Here is a 9,176-nt window from a genome sequence, read left to right on the forward strand (position 1 = left end):
GGAAGAAAGAATGAGAGAGCAAAGGAACCATATGTGACAGATGTTAGTGACATCACTTTATGGATGGCTGGAAGACACTCAGATCCTACAGTGACCAGGGCAGTATAGGAGCCTGAATAGATTAGAATAATCTTTGCTTATGACCTGCAGAGTCTGCTGGCATTACTACCTCATGTGAATGTTTCATATCTGGCCACCAAGCACCAGAAATAGAACAGGCAGGAGGATGAGAGAGAAAGAGCTCAGATTTTGTTCCCACAGAGTACACGCTGATTACATCTTTGCACTTATTTTTCCGGACTCAGCATGCCAGTTTTGTCTGCCTCTGTTAAAGTCTTTTTGGCAAATCTGTTTTGCCTTTGCTCTTCCCACTTCCTCTATGGTTTGTTTTAGGCTGATGTATGTTGTTGGGGTATGTGGTATGGCTGGAGGGGGTTGGGTGCAAGTGGGGTATGTGCATTGGTGCTTGTGCATGAGGGAGTGTGGATTAGGGTGACCAGGTATCCCAATTTTATAGGGCAAGTCCTGATATTCGGGGCTTTGTCTTATATAGGCGCCTAGTACCTCCACCCCCCACCCCGTCCTGATTTTTCACACTTGCTATTTGATCATCACAGTGGGGGTTGTTGGTTACATGGGATGCAGAGTGTCTGCCTGTACCAGACATTCTTTGTTTTTAAAAGTGTATGTGGGTGGGGAGTGTGTGTAAAATAGCATGGTGGGGGGTGTTACAGTTGTTTTCTATAGGGTGGACGCTGGGCTTGGAGGAGTGTAATAGGTGTCCTGTGGGTTACGGTGGCAGTGTCGCTGTAGTTTCTGGGCTATTGCACTGTGTGCAGGTGAGCTGTGTTGTGCTGCTGGGGGGCAGTGGCGTTGGAACAATTTGTATAATGAGGGTGCTGAGGGCCATTGAACCAAGCTGTAAACCCCCTGTGTATGATGGAAACTGCTTCAAGCCAGGGGGTGCAGTGCCACTGTCTGGGGCTGTAGGGGTTGTCATGCTGTGGGGGTCAGGGAACCGGGGTGCTGCGGAGGAGCGGGCCTCGGGGCGGGGGCGGGTCACACCACACGGGATCTGGGCTCCCGGCCCGGGACACTCCGTCCCCTCCTCCCTCCCCCCCAGTCGCTCCCCGCGCGCAGCCAATCGCAGGCGGCCGTGGCGGGAGGTGTGTGCCAGTGCCTCATTTCCGGTACCTGTCAGCCAGCCTCCCCCGACCCAGCGCGAGACGGGCTGGGGCTGGTGGGCTCGCGCGCGCCGGGAGCGGGGACGGTTGAGAGCGCGAGCCGAACTTCGCCGCCTCCAGAACTCTGCCACCGACTGATTCGCCTCCGTGCGGCCCGGGACGTCCGAGGGGCCGGCGCCGTGGCGGGGCAGCGGCGCTCACGGTACTAGCAGGGCAGCCTGGATCGCTGGCTCGGGCTCAGGGGGCGGCCGGGCTCGCCGTCTCTCCCTCCCACGCGAGCTGCGGGCGCGAGTGTTGTGGGGCGACCGCGGCCCCTTCGCCGCCTTAGCCCTGTCCCGGGGCGGGTGTCGCGTTCTCGCCGCCCCACGGCTCGGTTGGTGTGTGCGGGGGGGCGGGGGTTGCTCTCGGTATGAACGTGGTGTTGTTCCGCGGAGACTTTGCCGTGGCCCCCGCCAGCAGCAGCCGCCGCCGCGGAGTCCCCCGGCGGTCCCAAGCCGGCCGTCCCGCAGAGGTCGGCGCGTGTCCCTAGAGGTCGATGGGCTTGGAAACGGGGACTGCTGCTTGGAGGCGCCGCAGGGGGCTCGATGCCCTGGCACCCAGGCTGCCCCTTCGTGTTGCATCCATAAGTGAATGGCTCTTCCTGGTTCGGGAGGCGCCGTGCGCACCTGGGGGAAGGTGCGGGGCTGGAGGGGCTGAGTGACTTGGCGAGGCAGGAGTCCTGTGTCCGCCGCGTGAGTAGGTGGGGGGTCGGCGGGTCCTTGCCCTACATGTGCAACGTCAGCCTTAGCTGCTGCTAAACCCTGGGCCTGCTCCGGTGGTTTGACAAGAAAAACGTGTCCCCTGCTACCTGCGGGGCTGTCTGAGGGCTTAACAGGTGAAGAGGGGCAGTGGAAGTAGGCATTAAGGGGCTTGACTTAATCGTCAGGCTCCAGCTTGTCCTACGGCTGCTCAATATCTCCCCAGGGGGAGAGGAGTTGGGCAGGATATGTCAAGTGGGATTATTTGGAATTAAGGTACTTGGGACCTCCATAGTACTCCAAGCCGCTGTCTGAATCCTGTGCACGTAAGGAAGCGTGCAAAAAGTTGTTTAAAAAAAAAAATCTGTGCATGCGAGTTAGAGAATGTATGTAGAATTTTTTCTTTTTCAATTTTTATTAGTAACTAAATGTTTATGCTATATATGGGATTGGAGCATATCAACCAGCAGGAACAGTTCTGGTAAAATGTAGGGAGCTTCAGTCTGAGTTTGGAAGGTATTTTGCCATCCTCTGGAGACCACTGTCACACAAGGGTGCCAATTGTGGCTTTTGTGATATTTCTGCTAGTAAACTTGTTGATTTGCCTAAATAAGCCACCAAATAGCCATCAAATGTTAGTGACTTTTAATACAGCCATATGGCCACTTCGATTTTGTGAGGATGAAAGTCTGAAACCAACCTTGGTCTCTTGCTAGCATTGTTTGAGAGCACTGCACAGGCAGCATGCTTGCCCTCTCCATGTAGGGAAGGAATACTTGAGGTAGTCACTTAAAGAGAAAAAAAAAAAAAGAGAGAGAGAGAGTGTTGCCAAGCAGCTGATGCCCTGAATTGCAATAATCACATCCTCTGTAATCCAATGGAGTAGGGATTTTTGATTTCAGGATTTGCATGGTCAAATAGGTTAAGTTTTTATTTCCCTCTTCTATGTTACATTAGCTGCAAAATGCCCCCTTTTTCTTAAAAGGAGCTATGAAGTTTAAGGAATGGTGCAGTGGCTGTGTTCCATTTGTGATTTCATATTGTCATGTTTTAATGTTTTCTGGCTGTCTGAGTGGTGCTATGAATGTTATAACTGGTATGTGCCATAAATATAAAATATGTTGTTTTCTAGCAGAATAGCAGACAATCCTAGGAGCAAGCCATTTCCAGTTTCTTCTGGAGAGTGGTTTACAGTGATCTCAGGATGAGATGGTGTGTGATTCCAGAAAAATCCCTTTCCTACAAAATTTCAACACTTGGAATACTTTTATTTTTCAGTTGCTTTCTCCTTTCACTTTCCTGCTGAGACTTGAGTTCAAGATTCTTTTTCCCATTCAAAAGAAACGTCTGTTGCAAGGAAAACATAGAACCCTTAACTTGTCTTGGCAGGTATAAGGATTGAGTTACAAATATTTTATGTTAAAAGGTGCTTATAATTTAAATGAAAACATTTTTATTAATAATTTGGTATTTTACATATTTTAAATTTAATCTTCAAGCAGCTTTTGCAAGTCACCTTTAAAGGCTCAGTTTCAATTTGTTTTCCCCTTTGGGTTGGGTGGATAAGGGAGTGGATTTAATCAAGTCATTATTTACTTTAATATAATCTTTCGTGGGTGGGAGTGTGTGTTTTTAACAGGTATTATAAAGTGTGTGAAAATTAAAAAAAACCCTATCTTAGGGGTGTGACTGGTATTCCAAAGGTCTATTATAAAAACAGAATGTGTGTGTGTGTGTGTGTGTGTGCGCAAGCTACTAGTGTGGTTACGTATAATCTTTAGTACTGAAGAAAGATGCTTAATGTTGGTGTAAGCATTTTTGGTTGGTAATAGATAAATAGCAGAATGCCACAAGGATTTCGTTAAGGAAGGTTTTGATTGCCTTATTGGACAACCAGAATGCTAGTGGGTCTTGACAGGCTTATGTAGTCCCATTGATTTCATTGGGACCACTCATATAAATATAAACACATGCATAAGTAGCATTACCAACCTCAAGCATTAAGAAGTTACTCCGGTGGGAATTCTGCACCACTGTGCAATGCAGAATTTTGCAGAAATTAATGTGAGGTGTGCAGTTTCCTTTTCCCCCCACAGAAGTGAGCTGCAGAGATGTTGGCTGCCAGTAGAGGCTGCTGGACCTGGCAGAGCCCAGATTGCAAATAGAAGACAAGGCTGTGGGGAGGGGTAGGGAACTGGAGGGTTCCCAGTAGCTGCAGTTCCCAGCATGCTCTGAAGGAAGGAGGCAGTGGCGTGCAGGAAACTCTGTTCAATCCTGGGACCCAGCATCAGGATGTTTCTCCCTCTGAATCCCTGGGCTCTAGAAGGGTAGGGCCTATGAGTGTCTGGGCTGTGACGGGGCACGCAGCTGGGTCTGGGGGGCAGGGGCTGTGTGAGTGTCTGGGCTGGGGGTGTGGGGGCTGTGGGAGAGAGGGGTGTGAGTGTCTGGCCCCCAGCTGGGCTCTGAGGGAAAGGAGGCAGAGAAGCAGGAACTGGGTTGTCATAGGGGTTTCTTTAATTATCTACTCCTGGGAGAATTTTATGTGTCTGTATTGTTACTTGCTGACAGGTATTTTGAAAAAAATTACCAAAATAATTGAAAGTGGCGTGATTATATAGTGTTGTTTTGACAAATAAAATTTGCAGAATTTTAAAATCTTGTGCGCAGAATTTTTAATTTTTTGGTGCAGAATTCCCCCAGGGGTAATAAGTCATGTGATATTTTTAAATGATATTTTTAATTTCAATGTTTTTGAGGTTTGCTATGGTTCACTCAGTTCATGTCTTCAGATTTTTACCTGTAACCATGAGGTTTAGAGACTGGGGATTTCTATAATCACTTGACTCCAGGATCTCAGGCTTTATAAAAATACCAAATATCATGAGATTCTCAATAAAACTGCAAGAGTTGACAATACTATAAAGTGATTAAGGCTTCAATGTTGTAGTTATTTAAAATACTAGAGGAAACTAGGTATATGTTCTCCAGCAAGCAGATGAAGTATATCTGATTGAGGTCTGCAAAAGTATGAAGAATCTGTGAAAAGATACACTCAAGGATCTACAACCTATCCTGAAGGACGATCCCTCACTCTCACAGACCTTGGGAGACAGGCCAGTCCTTACAGGCAGCCCCCCCAACCTGAAGCAAATACTCATCAGCAACTACAGACCACACAACAAAAACACCAACCCAGGAACCAAACCCAGCTACAAACCCCGGTGCCAACTCTGTCCACATACTGTATCTATTCAAGGGACACCATCATAGGACCTAACCACATCAGCTACACAATCCGGGGCTCATTCACCTGCACATCTACCAATGTGATATATGCCATCATGTGCCAGCAATGCTCCTCTGCCATGTATATTGGCCAAACCGTCAGTCTCTACGCAAAAGAATAAATCGACACAAATCTGACATCAGGAATCATAACATTCAAAAACCAGTAGAACACTTCAGTCTCTCTGGCCATTCAATAACAGACCTCAAAAAGGCAATTCTTCAACAACAAAAATTCAAAAACAGACTCCAACGTGAAGCTGCAGAACTGGAATTAGTTTACAAACTAGATACCATCAGATTAGGCCTGAATAAAGACTGGGAGTGGTTGAGTCATTACAAAACCTAAACTTAAGTTCCCCAATACTAATTTCTCCCTACTGTTATTCACACCTTCTTGTCAGTTGGTATGGACCACTCTCTTACCACTTCAAAAGTTATTTTTCCTCCCTTGGTAGCCTGCTGTTAATTGATTTATCTTGTTAGACTGACCTAACACTTGATAAAACAACCCCCATCCTTTCATGTATTTATACCTGCTTCTGTATTTTTTACTTCGTGCATCTGATGAAGTGGGTTCTAGCCCACGAAAGCTTATGCCCAAATAAATTTGTTAGTCTCTAAGGTGCCACATGGACTCCTCGTGTTTTTTTTGCTGTTACAGACTAACACGGCTACCACTGAAACTACAAGTACTTTTCCCTGCTTAAGTCATTTTGTAAATTCTGAGATTATTGAAGAAAAAAATACCCTAAAGTGCGACTATTTTGATTTTATTTATTTATTTATCTTAAAGAAAAAACACCAACAGTCCAGAATTTATGAAGAGCTCTACAGTAACCAGTCTGCACATGAAATGGAAGGGGAACAGATTATGGCAGCTGATTTCTGTTTCAATCTTCCAAGTGGTTGCTATAAACAGTGAGTAAAATCTATTCTTATAAATTATGAGAACTACCTTAACAGCATCCTTTGAAGGTTTAAGGGAGAAAACAGTTGAGGAAGAATTTATGTACAAAGTAGTTAACATGTATAATCAGTTTACAAGGGAAGAAATATGAGCAAGAAATGTAAATAAATAGTTGAAGGGTGAAAAGGAGGTGAATGAATGTAAATAGATATTCTGGCTTCCTTATACCTGTTGCTGTGCAATTCTTTATTTTCCTCTGCAGAAGTAAGGTAAATGCTTGGTTTTTGTGAAACTCTGAATGTGTTTAATTTTTTATTAAATCAACTAGAATTGAGGACCTCATGGTATCAAGTCTATAAAATGAAATTTTAAGTCTGTGGGTCTGATCTGACAGAACGCTGAACACCTTTTTAGTGAAAGTGCTCTGCCCTCTTCAGGATAGAGCCCTACATCACCACTTTTATTAAAAATATTAAATATGAATTTGGCTTTTTATTTATTTTTTTAAATACATGTTAGGTGTACTGTAGTTTGTAGTGTAAAAATATTCTACATTGAAGTATTGCCAGACCTGATTCTGCTTCTTCATACCAGATTTAATAATTTCTGCTTATGTAATATTTGATATAAAAGTGTTTTTTATAAATTTTTAAAAATCTCTTTGGAAATCTCACTGTTGTGTTCGGTTAGTGTCTCTGATAATAGACCTAGGTGTAGGGTAATATTTGTTATTTGAATGTTTGTGTTTTTAATATGTACGTAAATGAGTTGTGGAAAGAGAGCCATTCTGACATCTCCATTAACTTGGAGGTCAAAAGATTAGAAGTGGAATCTGTTAATATAGGAATAGTACACAAAGTTGGACTTGATTTAAACTAATTGTTATGAGTTCAAATCTGTTTTATGTTATGCCTGTGGAAATGTTAACAATATGGAATAGCTTTCAAAATACTTGTGCATCAAGCTATGAATTCCCATACAAATGATAATACAAACTACAGAGCCAGGGATCTGTAACTGAATGAACTGATGTTTGAGTTTATATTTTAAGTCCGAATGGGAAGCTTAGAAAATACATTCCCTGCCGTAAGGAGTTCACAATGTAAAATTATCACATTGCAGTTAAAAGTTGCTGAGCTGTGATGGCAATTGGAAATTTTGAGTGTGGGTAGGCTGCGTAGGCAGATGGCTCCAGCCTGCTGAAACACACAAGGAAGCCAGCGTGTACTTCCTTTAATAAAGGATCAGTAATATTCGCCTACTGGTAACGTGGTAAGAGAGAGAATAATAATTGCTGTATTATATGCAAATGAGCCAATTATAGAGTAAGTTCTTACAAAACTCATCTGAGGTACAGTTTATTAATCATTTTACTTGCTTTGGTGAGTGGGAACTCTCATGAATAGTCCCAGTGGCATCAGTGGGACTTCTTGCTTTGTAAGGATAACCTAAATGATTTGGATTGAAAATAAAAATTGATAATTTTGAAGTGACTTATAGTATATGGATAGGTCTTTGGGCAGGAACAGTCTTCTTGTTGTGTATGTCTGTACAGTGCCTAGCGCAGTAATACTGTTATTGTTGATATGGGGTCGCTAGGTGTTACCCCAATAAAAATGATTATAATATTTAGGGTACACCTCTACCCCAATATAACGCGACACGATATAACATGAATTCGGATATAACGCGGTAAAGCAGTGCTCCGGGGGGCAGGGCTGCACTCTCCTGCGGATCAAAGCAAGTTCGATATAATGCGGTTTCACCTATAACGCAGTAAGATTTTTTTTGGCTCCCGAGGACAGCGTTATATCGGGGTAGAGGTGTATATGACTGTAGAGTTACATTGGAATTTCTTCGCTCATCTAACATGAAAAGAGCACCTAAACTTATTTTTAGAGTGGTTTTTTAGATAGCTTTCCCAGTTAATAGACAATTCTGTGTAGCTAGCAGTCTGCTGAAGGAAAACTACCCATTTGCAATCTAGGAAGCCGATAGTTCTCATGGTCAGAAATACTTCTCTCCATTATCCAATGAAGTTTTTAATTACAGTTGACACTTCTCAGCCTCCTGCTGGTGTTTAAAATCTTGCTGAAATTGTATCAGTTTATGGCATTGAAGTCATAATGCAGGCCTGTATTACAAATCAAGCTTTTCTCTCCTGCTTCCAGGAGAAGTGCTTCCTGCCATGGTTGGGATGCAGAATGCTACAAATAAATTGAAGAATCACACTGATTCTGCTGTGTGTATGTATGGGGAGAGCAGGGAGGGTGCAGGCTTGGAAGAGATTGCCCATGAAGCTGTGTTCAGTGGATTTCTTTACAACAGCTGGGATGAATGTTCCATTAAGTGAGTCCACTAGTGACTAGTCAGCCTTCTCCAATATAAAGGCACTGTAATTGTGTGGTTGTCCTGCCAGGGAAGATTCCAAACGCTGTGTAAATCCACTTCAAAAATCTCATTTGCTTGAGATTTGTAAGGATAGATGGGATTTGGCACTTGATGCAGGTGTGAAAAGGATCTATCTAATCTAGCTATCTTTAAAAAAATGTTTGAATATTGGACACTTTAGGATTTATTAAATAAGGTTGAAAACTGGCTTCCAGTCTTATACCCGGTCCCCACTAAGCCCCCACTTCGGACTAAGGTACGCAAATTCAGCTACGTTAATAACGTAGCTGAATTCGAAGTACCTTAGTCCAAACTTACCACGGGTCCAGACGTGGCAGGGAGGCTCCCCCGTCGATGCCGCGTACTCCTCTCGCCGAGCTGGAGTACTGGCGTCGACGGCGAGCACTTCCGGGATCGATCCGGGATTGATTTATCGCGTCTAAACCAGACGCGATAAATCGATCCCAGAACATCGATTGCCTGCCGCCGGACCCTCCGGTAAGTGTAGATGTACCCTTAAGCTTCCATCTTGTGTCATAAATTGTATTGTTGCAGCAGGCATCAGTAGGTGGTGCTCTTACATGTAGTCTTCCAAGTTCTTTTTCTTGGTATGTAAGAAAATGTTCAGTCTTGGGAAGACATGCTGTGATAGTTCATTTTTGATATGGC

The 9,176-nt window shown here is 44.1% G+C and overlaps 1 long non-coding RNA gene across 2 annotated transcripts in view; it reads left to right on the forward strand.

Annotated features, from left to right (window-relative positions):
• Positions 1-1,204: 1,204 nt before the first annotated feature.
• The window catches only part of LOC122173017 (uncharacterized), a 32,466-nt gene continuing 24,494 nt past the window's right edge, over positions 1,205-9,176 (forward strand). For both annotated transcript variants that reach the window (XR_010593252.1, XR_010593253.1), the window contains exons 1-2: positions 1,205-1,386; positions 6,003-6,127. This is a non-coding gene — a long non-coding RNA (uncharacterized LOC122173017). The remainder of the gene's footprint in view (positions 1,387-6,002; positions 6,128-9,176) is intronic.

Source organism: Chrysemys picta, chromosome 1 (assembly GCF_011386835.1).
Source record: "Chrysemys picta bellii isolate R12L10 chromosome 1, ASM1138683v2, whole genome shotgun sequence".
Taxonomy (NCBI): Eukaryota; Metazoa; Chordata; order Testudines; family Emydidae; genus Chrysemys; species Chrysemys picta.